Source organism: Condylura cristata, unplaced genomic scaffold (genome assembly GCF_000260355.1).
Source record: "Condylura cristata isolate star-nosed mole 26May11 unplaced genomic scaffold, ConCri1.0 scaffold00014, whole genome shotgun sequence".
Classification (NCBI taxonomy): domain Eukaryota; kingdom Metazoa; phylum Chordata; class Mammalia; order Eulipotyphla; family Talpidae; genus Condylura; species Condylura cristata.
Window position 1 is genome coordinate 40,764,591 of NW_004567115.1, and position 20,688 is coordinate 40,785,278.

The 20,688-nt window shown below is 34.5% G+C and overlaps 1 long non-coding RNA gene across 1 annotated transcript; it reads left to right on the forward strand.

The window, feature by feature from the left end:
- The first annotated feature begins 4,131 nt into the window (after nucleotides 1-4,131).
- LOC105853603 lies at nucleotides 4,132-16,136 on the forward strand. Its single transcript, XR_001145428.1, has 3 exons — nucleotides 4,132-4,170; nucleotides 4,682-4,812; nucleotides 15,797-16,136. It is a non-coding gene; the product is annotated as an uncharacterized LOC105853603 (long non-coding RNA).
- The last annotated feature ends 4,552 nt before the right edge of the window (nucleotides 16,137-20,688 follow it).

A 20,688-nucleotide genomic window follows, 5' to 3' on the forward strand; every position in this document is an offset into this window, starting at 1 on the left:
TATTTCCCTCCTTCTGTTCCTTTCCACGATTGCTTATTGAGCACTTACTATGTGTCAGGTACTATCTACATACTAGGGATATACCCACATAAAATAAATAAAGTTCATGCTCTATTGATAAAATTTTCTCAGAAAAGAAAGATACATTTTCTAATTAATACATGTTACAAATATATCTTGGTTTAGAAAATATATGAAAAATTACTTGTTTGATAATAAATTCACACAATGAATTCAGGGAATAAATACAGTGAGAAAATTACAGTAACTCATGAGTTCCAGTTTTCATAATTCAAAGTAGTGACTCAGAACATGAAACACCCATAACTTTATACTATTCCCTTTTCAACCTTTGGCACAGAACAAGGAGAAACAAAGAGGGAATTGTGATTTCTAACACCTATCTCAGCCTTCTTGTGTTTGAGAGAAAATGATACCTAGGTCTCAACAGCCACAATAGAGACAATTTCTGAGAAGAGCTTCAACAGACTCTCTATACTCCAAAAAGATTTGTGGAAAAATAAAATCTTTATTGAAATATAATAATAAATTGGCATAATCATAGATATCTTATGAGAGGTTCTTTTTGGATCAAGCACACAAAAGATATACATACACCAAGACTAACTTTTGGATTCATGAACATCTGTGTCTGCATCTTAAAGTTCTTTCCTGTTACAGCAATAGTTTGTTTCTGTATTCCATTGTAATTATTCATACCTTATAATTTACAATTGTTTTACTAAAATAATAAAGTAGAAGATTTTTATTAACAAAGAAAATTCTGAGCAAAATAGAGACATCTCCATAGCCTATGTCATAAATCTACCCATGTCCCAGTAAATACTTATGGAAACCCTAAAGATAAACAAGTAAAACTACTGCAGAATTAGTACAGATTCCTACTTTATTCACAAATACTGAGACTAGGTTGAAATATAAACCTATATTCCACAGATATTTCTGGTCTCCTAGAACTAGAATGGAAGGCTTTCTACCCTATTTTAGGTTAGATATACAAAATCTCCAGCTTAAAAAAATAGCTTTCCCTCTATTTCTGCTTGTTTGTTTTAGAAACATTTTCATGTGGTCACAGTTTATGTGTGTGATGTCCCAATGTAAAATTGTAAAATTGCTGTGGGACATGTAAGGACATAAGGAGATATATGAATTAGTTGGGTAAAGTGTTAGTGTTTAAGATCAGGGTTCTATTTTTGTTTTACCGTGCATTATTTGATATTGATTTTTGTTTTTTGTTTGTTTTTGTCTTTGTTTATTTGCTGGGTTTTAAGAGTAATATTTATATTCTGGGTTAAAGTGTTTTACCAGCTGTGTTTTTTGCAAATATTGTCCCACATTCTGGAACTTGCCTGTTCATTTGCTTGACATTGTCTTTTGCAAAAGTTTTTAATATTACTGAAGTCCAGCTTTTCAGTTATTTCTTTCATGATCATGCCATTGCTTTATCTATAAAATCGTAACTATATCCAAAATATCTATATTTTATATTTTCTTCCATATTTTTTCCAGGAGTTTTATAGTTTTATTTTTCTATTTTGGTCTATTCAGTTTGAGTTAATTTCTGTCGAAGTTGTAAGGTCTTCATCTAGGTTATAATCTTGCATATTGATGTCCAGACACTATCTTTTCCCCATTATATCTCCTTGTTCCTTTTTTAGAAAACTCCTTCCCATATTTAAGTGAGCCTAATTCTGGGATGCCTAGCTCATTCCACTAATCAATATGTCTATGCATTTGTCAATACCACACTGTCTTGCTTTGTATAGCTTCACATCTAGCTTTAAGTATGGAAGCTGAGTATCACCAGTCCTCCAACTTTGTTCTAACAGTGTGCTGACATCCATAGTCTTTGGTTTCTCCACATGCTTTAGAAAGTTTATTATCCACAAAATAACCAAGGTGGATTTGAATGGGATTGTCATGACTCTAAAGGTAAAATTTGGGTGAATTTATACTTATATAGCATTGAGTCTCCCTACCCATGAACTTAGAATAGTTCTCCATTTGTTCAGTTTTCCTTTAATTTTATTCATCAGAATTTAGTAGTTTCCCACAATCTGATACTGTACATATTGTGGTAGATTTACACTGAAGTATTATTTTTTCTGTGTGCCAAGGTAAATGGTATGTGTTTAATTTTATATTTCATTTGTTCAGTGCTGGTAAAGACACTATTGGTTCTAACTACCTTGCATCATGCAACTTTTGCTTTAGGATTTTTAATTCTCTTGGATTTCCTACACAGCAGATTTTGTCTGAAAAAGGCAGTTTAAATTTTCATTATCAATTTCTTTATCTTTTAGTGTCTTTGTATTCCTGAAATAGCTAGAATTTTTAGATGCTGAAAAAGTGATGGGAGGGAATATTCTTGTCTTATACCTGATCTTGGGGGGGAAGCATCAACTACTATGTATTAAATATAATGTAAGCTGTAAGTTTGTTGTAGATGATCTTCATCAAGTTGAAGTTCCCCTGTAATTTCAGTTTATTGCAAGATTTTACCATGAATGGGAAGCATCAACTATTATGCATTAAATATAATGTAAGCTGTACATTTGTTGTAGATGATCTTCATCAAGTTGAAGGTCCCCTGTAGTTTCAGTTTACTGCAAGATTTTACCAAGATTTTAGACTCAATTTTTTTCTGAGTCTATTATGACAAGTTAGTGATGTGACAGATTACATTAACCAATTTTTGAACACTGAACTAGCATTGCATACTTTTTGTTGAATATAATTCTTTTACATGCTGTTAAATTTGATTGGCTAATATCTTGAAGGATAATGCATCCAGGATCATGAGAGATATGTATGTGTCTTTTAATTCTCAATTGTTCCTACAAACCTTTCCATCCCTCTTTTTTTTACCACACATACTAATTTTTAGTATCAATTCTTCCTAAAGGTCACTTTCTCTAAGATATCTTTTAAGTTGGTGATAAAAAAGGGTAGGTAAAAAGCCTATTTTTTCCCCAAAGAAATCATGAAAGGAATGCAATAATAAAAAAATAATCATGACTCTATGCTCATAGAGCGGAGAAGAGTAGATGAAAATATAAAGATGTATTGGTGAAACACTAAGAAATAAAATATAAGTGGCTCACCATGTGTTGTTCTTGGTTCAGTAGCTTGAGTATCACTGGGAACTTTTTAAAGAGGTGTATTGGGTTTCTTCCATATGGATGCTAAGCTCAATCACTTTCTAAGTCCTTTTTTGTTAAAAGAGTAAAAGGGTTGTATATGCTTTGATAATTAAGTCACCCATAAATTTACACTAAAATATTTTTATTTGATCTACATCATTTTGATGAATTTTCTTTTAAAGTCTAGAAAACAGGGAGACACATGAAGCAACAATATTTTCAAATTAAATATTTTAGACTGTACAATGAGTACACATATAATTTTAGAAGGTTTTGTTATTTTCAGTAACTGTGCTAACACAAGTCAATACATAAATGACAGCTAATCATCTACAATGAAGATCTTCAGAGCAGAAATGATTTATAATGATAATTGTGTAGTATTTTGATGACAATAGAGGAAGTTCTCTAGTGATCTTATTGTAATGCAAAATAACACCTGTCATTTTGTTTAAGTGCATTGAGTTTTAAGAGGTCCTATATTCTTTTAGAAAGAAAAAACATCATGTTTTGATAATAATTTTAGGGACATTAACTATCCAATGCAGAATTCTTTTTTGTAAAATAACTTGGGAAGAGAATTTCAAACTTCTCAAAAGAATTATTGTATTTCATCATGATATATTTTAGTTAGATGTTGAATAAATACTTTAAGGATAAAATTACCTAAATGTATAATTGCTTTGAAAAAATTAATAGTAACTATTATTAGCTATTACCAATCCATGATTTAATATTAATTTTAAAATGTGAAATATTTGTAACAAGTTTGTCATGGAATTTAATTTTATCACAACAGTTGTCTGTGCCACCCTTGACAAAGCATTAAGGATTGTTTATCTTAAGAATATTCTACTCACACACACATATTCCTTTTTAATACAGACCTCTCCCGTCTCACCCACTGCTCCCCTCAGCAGTGTATTTCAGTAAATCCACCTGATGTGCTCCCTGTTCTTTCTCTGATGAATCCTCTCTGGCCTTCACTCCAGCTCTTCTATGTAAAGTAAGTATTTTTTTAAAAATAGTTAATATATGAAAACAGGCCCTCCCTGATGGCACAGTGGGTTCAAGCACAGCACTGCAAGCTAGCAGTAGCTGCTTCGATGCCGGTTCAATCCCTGGTCCCGAGGTGACCCACATGGCATGGCAGAGCTCTCCTGACCTGCCTGCTGCTCCCCTCAGCAGTGTACTTTGTCGATCTGACTTTTCTGTTCCCCACTCTGTCTCTGGTGAAGCCTCTCACCTATCAAACCTCTATCCTGTACCCCAGTTCTGTATGCATAAATCAATCTTTGGAAAAAAACAAACAAAAGAAAAAGATACGAAAACGACCTAAGTACCCAAAGATACATGATTAAATAAAGAAAATATAGAACATACACCCAATGGAATACTATTCAGATAGTAAGAAACCTTAAATTTGCCATTTGCAAATAAGCAAAAGGAACTCAAGGGCATGACATGAAGTGAAATTAGTCAGGAAGATAAAGATTAATATTGATTTTTCCCTGTAGGCACAAGTAAAGGCAGATGAGTATGCACAGAGGATCAAATCAATAAAAATGCATTAATGGACACTGAAAACTGAAAAGTTTAGCAGAAGTGAAGAAGATGGAGCAAGGATGAAGGCAGTATGCTCATGGTGGTAAGTAATTCTTTGCTGTGGTTGTAAAAGTGCATATATTAAAGGGAAATGTGTCATTCACTGAATCCTCTGATACTAGCACACTCTAGGCTAAGACTGGTCATCATCATTAGGCTAAGACTGGTCATCATCATTACTCAATGTCTTAGTAATTATTTTTTTAAAGATTTATTTATTTATGCATACAAAACTGGGGTACAGACCAGAGGTGCAGGGGTGGTGAGAGGATTCACCAGAGACAGAGTGGGGAGCAGAACAGGCCAATTGATGAAGTATACACTGAGGGCAGCAGCGGGTGGGTCAGGAGAGGTCTGCGGCACCATGTGGTCACCTCCTGCGCGGGGATCGAACTCATGCTAAAGTGGCTTTAGCTTCTTAGTGCTGTCCTTTAACCCGCTGCACCACCAGGGAGGGCCCTTTTTATTTTTGTGAAGGAAGGCAGTAATAAAGCAGCCACTGTGGTCTTGCCCTCATGGAGGTTACATTGTTACCAAGAATGACAGAAATAAGTAAACAAATGTAGCAGGAAAATATTAAGTACTTCCATAAGTGGTTCTTAAATACAGTCCCTGGACTTTAAAATGATCTTTTAACATGGTGCTGTTCAATATAACTTTCTCAAAATGTCACTTCCACTCACTCTCAGTGGAAAATAATAGTCCTTTCAAACAGCTTCTTGTAGTATGTAAATTAAAGGAATAGAAATAATTGTCACATTATTTGAAATTAATAAAAATGTTTCCTTTCAAAAGCAATTAAAAATTAGGTAGGGATATTGCGATATAGCATCACTGATAAGCATTAAAATCATTTGGAATTTCAGATTTCAGAAATGGAAGGTTTTCACTATCAGACCCAATCAGATTTCTGTCCCTGTATTTATCATCTTTAAATTATTTAAATGAATTGAGTAGGATCAAAGGACTCCAGTTTGCAGCATTTCGACAACACAAAGTTAAACATATAAAACAACATGGAATCTGAAATCCTTTTAGAAAGAAGACAATTAAGTCAAATTCTTACGTGGACAAATACAGCACATAGTAATGATTTACTTAACTAATCAAGATTGTTCTGTGATGAGAAAGAATCCCCACTCTCTCCAAATCAATATGGCTATTAGCCTTCAAGATTATTCCTCTGCTTCAAATGAGGACGAAGGCTGCCCATCTACTTTGGTCTAGGGCATTATCTGTGAAAGGGAAAGCTGTGAAGGTAATTAATGTGTGATGTACTTACAAACAACCTTATCCTCCAGTTGAGCTCAGTGTTATTAGGGGAGGAATATTGAATGCAGATAATCATATCCTCTCCTATGTGTGCTTTCCTCCAGCTCTGCTTCCTTCCATCACATTACCTTTCTATGTTTATATTTGTCTATGTTCCTATAAGATCCCATGTATGTATTTTCTCTTAGGAACAAAATTTATAAAGGAAAAACATCAAAACCATCATGTCTAAAATTTCTAGAAATAATAGTCTGTTTCTCTAGCAAATATACCAAGTGGTCTGAAGTAAAGGAATTTTTTCTTCTTACTCTTGGAAATATAGCTGTTATTAAGGAAAAGTTGAAGTGGGTTATCTCCTGTTTTAATACATAATGTCATTAAAGTAGTACCTCTGAAATGCAATGAATTTTCCCAAACTTTGTGATTATAAATATAAAATACTATTACTCTAGTGAAAATACAGACAAAATAAATCATAAAAGGAAATTCTAATTTTTACAATAAAAGTTTATTTGATTCTAACTTTATATTGTCTCATTTTGTTTATCATAATGTATTTAAGGGCATCTTCTTCCTAGAGAAATGGCCATAAAATTGTTCAGTGAGTTCTGTGAATTTAGATACTATGGATACTCCTTGAAAATGTATGTGCTAAATCCCTTTGTTTCCTCGAATGCTTTTCATCCTATTCCCCTCAATTCTGACAATAAGAACTACTGATATTTCTTCCATCTGTCAGTACATTCTCTGGCAACTATCTCTGGGGCCTAAGTGTTTCAGACAAGGTGTTAGAGAAGGAAAAAGAAAGGTGTGATTACTTTCTGTCCCTGTGTGAAGTCCAGGTTCCTTTCAAATGGGAACAATATAGAATAACCTATCTTCACTTTCTGGGGAGGGCGGAGAAATATGGTGGTCACTTTCTCTGTGCACTTGTGACAGGTGTGCTGGCCTCCACACTTGAATTTGCTGAAACCGGATGGCATCATGGTTAGGTTAGAGGGATCCTGCGCACTGCTCTCACCAGGGTGCTTGTCACTGACAGATCTCATAATTGATATAAAGGAGGCAGAACGAACAAACACATTTGTGAAGTTGGAAAACTGAGTAATTAGCACCTATTGCATGAGGGTATTTTGATATTTGATATTTGACTTGTGGTAAGCTAACATACCTTTTATTAAATGCTCAGTGAATATTAACTTCTTTTAAATTGCCTTTCTCACCAAGTTCTTTTCTCTGTTCATTCTTAGTTATGATATAATGCTCTCCTGAAGAGGTTACCTGGAGTCTGACATGCGAGTCTGAATTCTCTAATTCAGACTCTTTTTGCCTTCCTCAAACTAGTAGTTGCTGTCCTTAGAAAAACCAAACAACCCGTGGTTTTCTGCTTTTCATAGGCTAGTTGACAATATTAAATGTTAGCATCAATATGGGGGAAGAATTATTTTAAAGACATTTTCATGTTCTCCAGGGGTTACTAACAGAATGACCCCTAATAAAACTTTAGGGAAAGGATTGTTTTCAAAACAAAACAAAAAAAAGAAAAAGATAGTTTTTGGTACTTCTAAAAATTATGTAATGAGTTATGAAAAATTTAAAAAGTAGGTTTGTGATCTTAATAAACCCTTTTTAATGATTAGGGTCTGACTTCATTTGATTAATTTCCATTACTAATTTTGAAGAGTTATCAGTTTCTTGTTTTGGAAATCGTTTATTAACTAGGCACTGACATGAAAACTGGAAACATAAAAAAGGATAACACAAAGTCACTACTTTCGAGGAGTTCAGAGTCAAGTAAGAACAATCAGCATATAGGCATTATCTTTTCAATTCTGACAAATCCAAAAGAAAGATTTCAAATAGACATGGTGGCGATATCAGTGGAGCAATGAATCTGTATGGAGGTACCAAAGAAGGCTTGTAGGAGCGGTACACTTTTGGGTAAATCTTGACAGAGAGCTTTAAGTTTGACTGATGAAGGGTTGAGAACTGGAAGATTAATATGAACAGATGTAAATGACAATGTGGTACCTTATAGGAAAATGGAGCAAAAACAAGCAAAAGATGCATGGTCTGGCTGTAGTAAAGTCATTAAAAGGTTTCAAACAGGAGAGAAAAATTAAAGAAATGAAGGATAAAAGGATGGTGCTTGGGATACAAATCTAGATTCATTTAAAATGAGGATATCCCCAAATAAAGCAGTTAATTAATTAACTAATTAATGCAACAAAAAGGAACAGTCTGCTAAAGACAAGATAAGGCATTAGGCTTCAATGGTATTAGGACTTACTACAGAGTGATACCAAGCCTCACTTCCTTGAGTCTGGCTGAGTTGCTGAGCTACATCGTTGTAACATGGAAGCTTGCATCACCCTAACAATTGCTGTCAGATATCAAAGTGATGAGCAACTGACTCAAGATTATTTTATTCAATACATATATATACATATATATAATATGTTTATTATATATAACATATATATAATATGTTTACTATATCTATATATAGTAAACATAAATCTGGAGATTAAACACCTTGCTGTTGCAAACCTCTGTTAAGTGCCATTTCAGATGGTCTCACTTTATCAATCACTTTACCCTCAGGTTAATCCTCTACCCCACATCTTTAGTATTAGGTCTCCCCACTGAGTATAGACATATGCTTTTCCAATCTATCTTTTTATCTAAAATCCTATGTGGTAGAAATTGAATCTGTCATATAGTTTTAACAAGGTGCCATGTAACTCACAACCAAAACACCAGTGGGTCATCTACCTTCAATTTAAATCTTCAGTTTCATTTCCCACTTGCTCAAAAAAGAAATTCCTTAAAGTTCTCCAGAATATGCCCATGGTTATACACATAACATTTCTAATCTGGTGTGGCTAAATTTTGTTTTATTCTGGTTAATATTAGATATTCACAGGCATGATATTCACAAGAGAGAAACATTTATGGACAGAAATATTTTCTCTACTGAAATTGAATGCTTATTCTTTTAATAAAAGAATAAAATTAGAAATAAGCTACTGTATATTATTTTCAAAATCTAGTAGAAAATTCATGGTCCTAAATAAAGCTTTCTCAGAACTGAATGAATATGTAATATTTAAAAAATTATTTTGATATGCAATTTTGATAACTCTTGCCACAGTATCATATCTATCTTGGAAACTTCTCAGTGATTAAAGTCCCAGTACAGCCCTTTAAAGCCACAACAGGAAGGTCACATTACAAAGCCAGTCTTCTTGTCGCCTGAATGGCCTCCAACATGTTTATGACCTAATCACAACTTGTGGTTGTTATTTTTTCCATAGTAAAGAGACCTTGAAGATGTGACTAAAGATAAAAGATTATCTCTGCCTGCCAAGGTGGCCATATTTTATGCATAAGAATCTTTTCGAGGAGAAAGACAGAAACAGAGATGTGACAGTGGACAGAAGTAGGAGCTAAAGTAAAAATGCTATGTACCACAGGTTTCGAAGTTCCGGGAATCGCTCCACAAAAGGCAGCAACCCTCTAGATATTGGAAAAGGCAATGAAACAGACTCCGCCCTCAAACTTCCAGAAGAACAACCATAACCCTGAAAATACCTTGCTTTAGGGATTTGACACCTCAACATGTGAAACATTCTATGGGTATTGTTTAAACCACGCAATTTGTGGTATTGTGTTATAGCAGCAGCAACAAAAGTCTAATATATGTGTGAGGGGAAAAGGTTTTGGTTAAAGATTGTCTTATCAAATGACGTAACATTTCATTAATTAATACTCAATACACAGAGTCTTACAACCAAGCTAAGTTTATAATGCCCTTCCCAGGAAACAGTTTTTATTTAATGTATGGATTACTGAAACCTCAATATTCATCTTTGAAAAATGAAACCTCATTCTACTTTAACTGTTTCAAGAACTTAAAATACACTTGGGAACACCAGTCAAAATATAAAATTTTATCATATCATAATAAACTGAGCCATATCATAAATTAAGCCCCTATCTAGACAAGTAACTATGTTGCATTTCACACTTGATACAATGGCTTCTATTGGTCATAAAATATGTAAGGAAAGGTAATAGAATGATAGAAAAAAAAATCAAGTGCTATGACTATCTAGTTTGGCTACTTTTTCCATTCGTCATTTTACAATGAGAATGTTGGGGATGTTATTTTGGTCTCGTTAAAGCTTCTGATTCTGTAACAGTCCTAGCTCAAGCAATTTGGTGTTAATGGCAACATCTTTTTACATAAAAGATATACCTACGAGCAATTTAGTAGTTTCCTCAAGGATCAACACATAAAAGATGGAGCTTATGTGAGATTGAAGCTCTTGACATCTATTGTAGAAATACTGAAGTTAGGGTACAGAAATTCATAATTTCTAATCCTATTCTAGTGATTCTTTTGATTAGACCTAATTGTCAGGAATTTCATATAAACTTTTTACACATAAATGTTTCAGAGGGTTTACTTCCCTGGACAAAAGGATGAAGGACCATTCTATTTCATCTCTAAAATTAATTTTTCTATCATGTTTATCCTTCATCCATCTATGTATCCTATACAGTGAACACATTCATAATACAGGGTAATAAAATCCAAATTTTAAATTTGGGGTTCATATTATTAACTCTAGCTTGCAAATCTGAGCTTTGGTAAAATACATGGAAATAATTTGTCTTTGCTTTTCTTTCTCTGAATCCCATGTCCCTGTCTGTAAGGTTTTGTCTAACATATCATTCACGGTGATATTCTACTACAAAGATATTTTATCTCTTTTTGTGAACCGATCAAAAGTCTTGTCTCAAAAATGCTGAAATTGCTTCATTTATCTGTCAGGACATTCAAACCTCTCCAAGGCCAGAAGCCAAAAAAGGGTCTGAAAGGGAAAATGATATCAGAAATAGATCAACTTGACAGGATTTGCAACATTAAATCTCTCCACTGATGGAGGAAGGTCTGGGGTCTGTGAACCCCACTTAGTCCTACAGAACCAAGAGTAAAGCGCAAATGGTAAAAGCAATCTGTGAGAAACCCAATCTACTATGGCATTGAAAGTAAATCACATACCCTTTGTTTTTACTTCCTATGTACACTTATTCATAAATCATACATGATTGAGTCATTGTGAACATGCAAGAAAGGAGATCTGCAAAATCTGGCTATTAGTTGCTAGGTCACCACCCTGCTCCAACTGTCATCAACCATTATGACTCCATATCACTGCACCTAGACAGCTGTGAATTCAGCTCAAAATTATGTCCTCCAAATAGGGAAGCAGAGCTGCTGAGGGTGAACACCCTGATAAAAATCATTCCATTTCTAACTTCACGGCTTAACAAAAGTCGTCTGTCAATAAAGTCCTGCTAATGCATAACATTCACCTTGAATGTTCTATATCCACACCACCAACACCAAGAAATCTACGGCATAAGTGGATCTTCAAGAAAATGACTTTGTTACATGTGTAATGTAACATGATGGAATGTACAATGATTTCGTTGGTGGATCACTGATAATTTCTGTGCATGATTTGGAAAGGTCACAGGAGAAGTAATTTATATCTGAGATTATCTCTGTGAAAATATACAATGTTTTATCATAACAGACTAAATTGCACAAGAATTAGGCTACTCAAAATTTCCTTTTTTGCCATATCTATCTCAAGGTGTAATTACAGAGAAATGTTTTCCAATATTTTAGCTAAAAAATTTCAGGAAATTTCAGAAGAATGCAAATCAAAATCACAGTGAAATACTACCTCAGTCCCATAGAAACAGCCCATATTAAAAAACAAAAACAAACAAACAAAAGAACAGTCACAGCATATGTTGTAGAATATGTAAAGGAAAAGGGGCCCTTGCACATGATTGGTGAGATTGTAGACCAGCCCAGACCCTATGGAATATAGTATAGAGATCTTTAAAATACTACAGATATACACGTGCTCTGGCATATCTGTACAAAGAATGCAAAAACACTGATTTGAAGGGATATATAAATTCTGTGTTAACTGTAGCACTACTTACTGTCGTCAAGTTATGGAAACAGACTAAGACTACAACGAGAAGTGAGTGGATTAAGAAAATGCAGTATATCTACACAATGGAGTTCTACTCACATATAAAAGATGAAATATTTTTCAACAACATGGATAGAACTAGAAAGGAAGTGAAATTAGTCAGAAGGACAAAAAAAAGAGCAGATGATTTCACTCAGGTGGACCATAAATCAACAAAACAAGGAAGACAAAAGCAACCCCTAAAATCTGAATATAGTATTGAAGCTACCAGAGGGGGTGATGAGGATGTGGAGGGGGATGGGGAGTGGGTTCAACAGTCTATAGTGGAAGATTATGGGTACTTTGATTGTGGTTCAAACATTTGGCTATTACCTTGGTGTTTGTTATAATCAAAGGCAATAAGTTATCACAAAATCTATATTGTTGACTATGACATGGTACAACAAAGAAAGTAGAAGAAAGTAAATGAAGAAAAGGAGGAGGTAGGAATTAGGAAATACTGGAAAACGATTTGTGATGATACAGACACCTCACCTCAATGACCAAAATCAGTAAAATATATACAAATTGTATATTTTAGCTTTTATGGAAAATTAACATAATTAACTCATCCAGCTAGGGTAACACTACATGAGCACGAATGAGGAAACAGATAAAGGAGCCAATAAAAAAATTGAAAATTGTATTAATAAAACCACAGTAAATAGAGGTAGACGTTGAAGTATAATCAGATTTCCAGAACATAGGGATCCAAAGGTAGCAGCACATGGTTATATCAAAAGTAGTTATCTTTCCTTATGGAAAGAATAACAAGACTGAATTTGTTTTTACCAACTTAATAGTTATGGAAGAAAATTGCTGCCTTTTGGCATTTCATTTATATGTGGTAATTAGATGTATTTTTTAAGTCAGCCATTGGGGTCTTAAAGGGTATGTATTGAATAGGTTATTTCAGTTACATCTAGATCAATGCTTTGGGAGGTAGTTCTTAACAGAGAGATTGATTTAATATTGCTATATTCATGTGTTGTATATGTAAGATTGCAAACTTAATTCCTTATATTTATAATTTGAATGGTATTTATCCATGTTCATTGTTTTCAAGTAAATGTTCCTAATATTTTTATGCATCAAATTTCATATTTAATATTCTGATTACTTCTTCCCCAAACAATGAGCTCATTAATCATTTCAAAACATTGGAGTTAAATTTGATATAACATTTACAGCAACCATTTTACAAATCAGCCTAGGAATTACTCAGAATTGTGAAAGAGAAAAGGGGAGTAATAAGCAGTATTGAAACAAGGTATTGTGACCAGTAGTAGAAACTAAAGCTTGTGTTTATATTTGATTGCTTTGTCTTCTCAGTCATTTACTTTTGGGAATTATGCACCATATGATTTCAAATACATCTCATGAGTTTTAAGAAAGGCTTATCACTCATGTGGTAGAATTTATTCTTTTTTCCACTTTAGTTATGAGTATTTGGGGTTGATGAGATTCACTTGCTTGTATTTTGTAGCTTTCTATTGTGAGATGCATTACTGTGACACTGTAGCAACACTATATAGCAAGTGACAATTACTAAATGAAATTTGTTCATTTCCTATAATGCCCTCTCTTATATTCAGAATTATGTCAGCTTTTTCCATAGTAATTTTTAAAGTCTTAAATTATTTTACAGAATAATATTCATAAAAATGCATTAAGAACATCAGCTAATGCAACTCTATTCTTAAGTAGCATGCAAGTTAATGCTTTGAATTCATTTTGAATGGGAACAGAATCACTTAAGACTTAAAAATTAGAATTTTGCAGGTCATTTCATTAGAGAAAAATTTTAAAGTTATAAGAAATATGTTTACCAAATTGTAACTTTATTAAAGATAATATTGCCTTGGCCCTCCCTGGTGGCACAGTGAGTTAAAGCACAGCACTATGAAGCTAAAGCCACTGCAGCATGAGCTCGAGCCCCAGCCCAGAGGTGATGCATATGGCACAGCAGATCTCTCCTGATCTGCCCACTGCTCCCTGTTCTGATCCCCAGAACAGAATTCTAGTGAATCCTCTCACTGTCCCTGCACCTGCCCACTGCTCCCCTCAGCAGTGTACTTAGTCAAGTCTGCCTGTTCTGCTCCCCAGACAGAATTCTGGTGAATCCTCTCACTGTCCTTGCACCTCTCGCCTGTACTCCAGTTCTGTATGCACAAATGAATCTTTAAAAAAAATATTGCTTCAATACATAGAAATAAACAAAGCATTTTCTCAAAGTGTAGGGTTTTTATACCAAGCCTTTGTTGAGTATTCCTTTGTCTTTGCACTTGTGTATATCACCATACAAGAAAGGTAAGGCTTAACTAAGCATTTTATGAGGAAGTACAAGCTGGCAATGTGGAAGAAGAGAATGCTAACATAACGCTCTTACCAGGAAGAGGACCGTTTACTCTTTGCCTCAAGATGTCATTAGAATTGGTCATTTAGGTCATTTGCCAAGTGGAGTGGTGAAGAGCTATTCATCAAACATTAACTAACTCTGACTTACACATGCTTTGTTTTGGTGCCTGGTGGTGCCCAGTGACAGTTAAGATCCAAGATCGGGCTGAGAAAGTGTCTAACCAGCGCAGCACCTGCCGAGTGCTTCTTAAACCAGCATGGCATCACTCACTGTCTTTGGAAGTACAACGGACTGTACAACATTCTTACGTGGCTCCTATAAGCTGAATTTACTCTAGAAGTAGTTTACTGGTGGAATTCGGTCATCTAAAAATACTTGTGATTTTGACTTTTACATGAAAAACTATCTGAAAAATTAAACTACATGTGCTCTTCTTAGTTTTCGTGTCTGCACGCAAGCACCCCTTGTCTTTGCTTTGCCTCCTCTGACATTGACATTAAACATGTAACAACAGTGTTACACTGCTTGGGTTCAAGCATGTGTAGCTTGATCTTTTCTGATATTTTTACATTACAGGTAGAAAATTCTGAAATTGGTCAAGAATATGTCAAAGATAATGATGAGAATTTCCTTTATCTCAGGATTTGATGATTATTTTCTGCTTGAATCATCTTATGGATTTTGGTTCTTTATTATTTGAGTGCCCTGATTTGATGGATTTTCAAAGGTTAAATCAAACTTGTTTTCCTGGGATAAACTCTACTTGATCATTATATGCCATCTCTCATATTTGCTGTTAGTTTTATGTGTTAAATTAGCTAATGACCTTAACATTTATATTACTGAGTGAAAATGATGGAAAGCTTCCTTTACTTGTCATTAGCATCAGTCAAATTCATATCTTATAAAATGAAGTGTGGTTTTTCTCCTTGTCTGACTTTTGGAAATTTTGCCATGAATTGGTGTTACTTTTTCCTTAGTGTTTGATATATATCACCTATAAAGCTGTTTGGACCTCAGACTTTTTATGAAGTTTAGTTATTAATTTAAATGTTCACACCAAGAAGATAAAATAAAGTGGCACTATAAAGTAATTTGAATTTAATGAATAGAATATCAGTAATCTATAATAGGAAGATATAAAGACAGAACAAAGGTACTTTTTTTTTCCTCATAAGATTTAAAAGAACGCTGCATAAAGCCTAATTTAAAGAAAACTCTATTAGACCCCAAAATACTAACAATGAAATAAACCAATATCACTGTGTTTATATACAAATCCATTCAAAATTATTAATTAAAATAATAAAATCATATTATCTCATTTGATTTAGGCCCTGGACATTGGGTGAAGTTTGGTGGCCAAATGATGATTCACAAAGCACAAGAAGTAGAGGATGAGAAACAAAGATATGAACACAAACCTCACCACCTAATATTATAAGAAATGTATTATTTAAGTACTGCTCAAGACTCAAATTCCACCGCAAAAGCTGAGTACCATTGTTCTACTGCCTGATGTCTATGTTACCACTGTGAAAAGAATAAAATTGGGGAGGAAAAACTCATGTTTCTGCAAATCAAAGAAAATAGTAACGTAGTTCACAATGGAAAGGGCAATATCTGAACTGTGATAACTCCGCTATCTTTAAGGATAGGAGCAAAGTGGTTATGAGTGTGACATTCAGTAAAATAAAATGGTTATTATTTTCTGGTATTTTCAGTATTTTAGAGAATTCATCATGTGTTCCTTCAAAATCTAATTACGAACTGCAGCAGTCATCATATTATCTAGAAATGTAAAGAACAAAGTTATTTACTCCCGAGCACTATTTTCTAATTTATAAATATATAACAAGTTTCTGTCCTTTCACATGTGAAGAAATTGCTGATAGTCCTAAACAATTTCTTTCCTGGAAGAGGTTTTAATTAAGACTAAGCAATTTCATAAAGACAATCAGAATCACATTATTATTTTTATAAATAGTTAAGAATTAATCTACATAACATTTCCTGCATAATTTGGATAATAGGAATCTAAGTAAAAGTCTAACTGTTTCTATAATGAAACAATTGATTACATTCAACAGAATTTTTAAATTATGAAAAATTAGAACAAGTAAGCCACATCATTAAAAATATATTATTTTACAGAATTGAAAAAAAAAAAAAGAACATTTAGCTAACAACAAAACATAATTTTTCCTCAGGGTTCCAATCAATCATAGAAGTAGTTCTCTTTCTCTTAAGTTTTACCTGAGTTTTCTCTCTTGTTAAGCTAAACTAGCAATATACTGGTCATAACTGAGGCTAAATTTACAGAGTACATCTAGATAGAGGTTTTTTTTTTTTTCATTTCCTAAGTCAAAACAAGGAGTTACTCAACCAAAATAGTTTCAAATCTATTCAACATATTGATCTTTTAAAATCATAAATGTAAGTATTCTATAGAAAAAAGATCAGAGAATATAGTAGTAAGAATAAAATGCAAGTTGTTTGAGAATAGAGATGAAAATAAAATATATTTAATTGCTCAAAATTTTTAATAGTATAAATGATTAACATTCTGGATTGGGGAGCATACAGACAAAAATTCACTGCATATAATAAGTCACTGATGAAAGTATAAACTGATACAACATTTTGGAGAGAATTAACATTTTACACACCATTTACCTGTGTAAGGAACTCCAGGAATTTAAAGAAAAAACTAATAACGGCATGCAAAGAATTAGCCAAAAGGTATCCATTCCAATAGACTGAAATCCCAGTTTGGTCTCCAATGAGAAAACATAGGCCTTCAGGTTTAACTTCAACTATAATCAAGCTATAATCATGGAAGAAGCTATTGGGATAAACAAAAACTAAAAGGTCTTTTTTTAAAAGAAAATAGGACTATTACTGAAGAAATACCTACATTTAATAACCCAATGAGGACCTTGTAAGCAGGTGATATTACGAAAATGAAATGGTGAAGACATGGGAGAACGCAAGGTCACAGAGATAAGAAGAGTGTTTCAGAAATATAGCAGCTAAACTTCTCAAATGTACCTGAGAAGTCAATTAAGGTAAAGACTGAAAAGGTGCCATGCCCATTGGATTTATGATGCTAAGCTCAGCAGGAAATTTAGCGAGAATTGGTGTATTCAGAAATACCCAGCAAGAATCTTTTTTTTTTTAAAATTTATTTATTTGTTCATACAGAACTGGGGTACAGGCCAGAGGCTCAGGGGCAGTGAGAGGATTCACCAGAGACAGAGTGGGAAGCAGAACAGGCAGATCGACGAAGTACACTGCTGAGGGGAGCAGCGGGCGGGCCAGGAGAGGTCTGCCACGCCATGTGGTCACCTCCGGGGCAGGCGGGAATCGAACTCATGCGGAAGTGGCTTTAGTTTCTCAGGGCTGTGCTTTAACCCGCTACACCACCAGGGAGGGCCACAAAAATCTTTTTATGGTGATTTCTCTTTTTGAGAAGGGAGATATAGTTTTTTTTTTTTAATACTAAACATTTTTCCCACTCCACTTCAATGACTTTCAACTTATTCCTTAAATTAACATAGAAACCATTACCATAGTTTGGAAGGAGCAAAAGAAATATTCTCATTCCTTATGAGCCTGGGTATAGGGGCTTGCACAGTTCTGGAGGGATGGCAACACCTTACCCTACACTCCTGCACACTTACTCACATCTGCTCTACCCATACCTAGTCTTCCATTGCTCAAAACACTGATGCTCCCTTCAGTTTCTCTCTCAACAGGGAAGCAGCGATCTTTCACATTCCACACCCAACATGTCAGTAATCCTGGGGACTGTTCATCCAAGTCTAATGAGATTCTGTGACTAACTTCCAAATTCATTGTTTTCTCATTCCAAATTACTGCAATAACCCTGAATTTTTTCACTTTGCTTACCTTGCGTCTCTACATATTTTTTCTTAAAACAAGAGCCAAAATAATTGTTATATAGTTTAAATAGCTACCTGTTAGTTTTGTATATTGATCTCTCTAATGTCTGCTCTAACAGAATAATGTGCAAAGTTCTTGAATAACCTCCATCTCTCTCATCTCATCTCGCCCAACCAGTCAGGGAGTGCCTTATTATTTATTTTTCACATTTTTAATATATTCATTATATCATCCTACCTTATTTATACAGCAACCAAGTCATGATCCATCAAAACTGTTGTAAGTGATAGTCTTCTGTTCTGTATCGCTCTACATGTTGCCTTTTTTCAATCTTCCCTTTCTCATTGAGACCATTCTTGAACACTGCTACCATTCCATCCCAAATCCAGCATTTCCCATATCCCATCCTTGCTTTATATTCCCCATAAAACAGCATCATCTAATGGACTGTAACTTATTCATCACTCTGAAATTGCCACTAGAATAACATCATTTCATAGTAGTTGCTCAGTTAATATTTGATGAGTGAATGTGTGAAATATCTGTTGACACTTCATTACCATGTGTGATTCCTTGTTCCTTTCTGACTGACTCTTCCAGGCCAGCCAGGTTCCTTTCTGGTTGAACTTTTCTTTTCCTGAGTTAGCCAGACATGCATGCTGTACTTGTCATTGGGACAAGTGGAAAGTGTTAAGTCTAGTACTTTTAGATTCACTGTATAGAATTCCTTTCATGGAGTCTTGCCTACTTTCTATTTCTCTTTCTGACCTTGAAAATACTTAACATCCATGGATCTGCAATAGAAAATTAGAGTACAGAACACGACCTTAGGACTCCCCAGTATGGCTTCTGAACTTTTTCTTTACATCTACCTGCCATGATCTTAAGAGAAGTATTTTCTTGTCTCAATGTCTTCCATATTTTGCAAGTGTTAGGACATAGCACTGAATGCGTATAGGCACAGCCATTCCAGTACAGGTTCAATCCCTGGCCGTAGAGGTTATCCGCATGGCGTGGCAGACCTCTCCTGTCTCACCCACTGCTCCCCTGAGCAGTATACTTTGTTGATCTGCTTGTTCTGCTCCCCACTCTGTCTCTAGTGAAGCTTCTCATCACCCCTGCCCCTCTGGCCTGTACCCCAGTTCTGTATGCATAAATAAATAAATCTTTGTTAAAAGTCCACATAAACACACAAAACCTAACAAAATCGAATTGCTAATTGTACTTCTAACTACACAATACATTACAAAATTTTCATAAACTAAATTTGAATATATGGCCTGAAAGACTTATAGGGCATGTTTATCTGAAAGTCAAAAATGTAAATATGATGTAAATTTAAAGACTGTAAAACTCATCCAGTGACAAAGTAATTGGAACTAAAGAAACAGAGTGACAGCACATTTAATTCTAGTGCCCTGAAGGGAGTAATCTGGTAGAATCTCAGGATTTGGCAGACTTATGGGGAAGGTGACTGGAAAAAAGATGGAACACTGGACAGGCATGATAGGAAGGGTGCTGAGGGATGCTCCCTCAAGTCACAGTGAAGGCAAAACGGGAAGCCTGACTTAGCTGAGTCAGTGTTCAGGTCACAAAGAGAAAGCAGAAGAGTGAGAAAATGACCCGCTCGTATTTATGGGATTGTCCGTTAAGAGTGATTTAATTGGGCTTTCTATGAGAGTAAGTATGTTGGAGACAAGAGAAAATATGAAATTAGATTACAGTCTGATTTTGACCAGTGGGATAGATTTTACCTTAAAATAGTTAAAATAGTTTATTATACTTAACAGTTAATAGTTAAATAGTTCATTATATTTTCTAGGCAGTATTGATTAATTGTATTGGGCTCAGGAATCGGGGGCATAGAACTATCTAGTAAGCAATGTAAACCTTATTGGCATTCAAGTATTTCAATTAAAAAAAATTTATATGACTTCTAGTGTTCTTCCTGTATATAATTGTTCCTTGGTTTCCCATCTTAGCTTGTCTTTCCTCAGAAGCAGTTACTGAGGCAGGATTTGAGTGTGATTAGTTAGTTAGGAAAGATTTTAGTAAACGTGCTAAGGGAGTGGGAAAGTGAGACAGAAAAGAACTAATAAAGAGAATGTTATTAAGAAAGTTGTCAACTGTGGGCAAAGGAGTAGTCTGACTCCACCGGGGAACTGTAAGAGAAAGTGTAGAGAACATTCCTCAGAATTAGTTCCAGGAAGGACTGGGAGTTGGGTATTTAAATGTCAACCGCTCATCCATCACTGCCGGGGGAGGGGGGGAGCATTCACTCTCAGGCAGTTCCAGTTTGCTGCCCTCACACTGAGCCTGT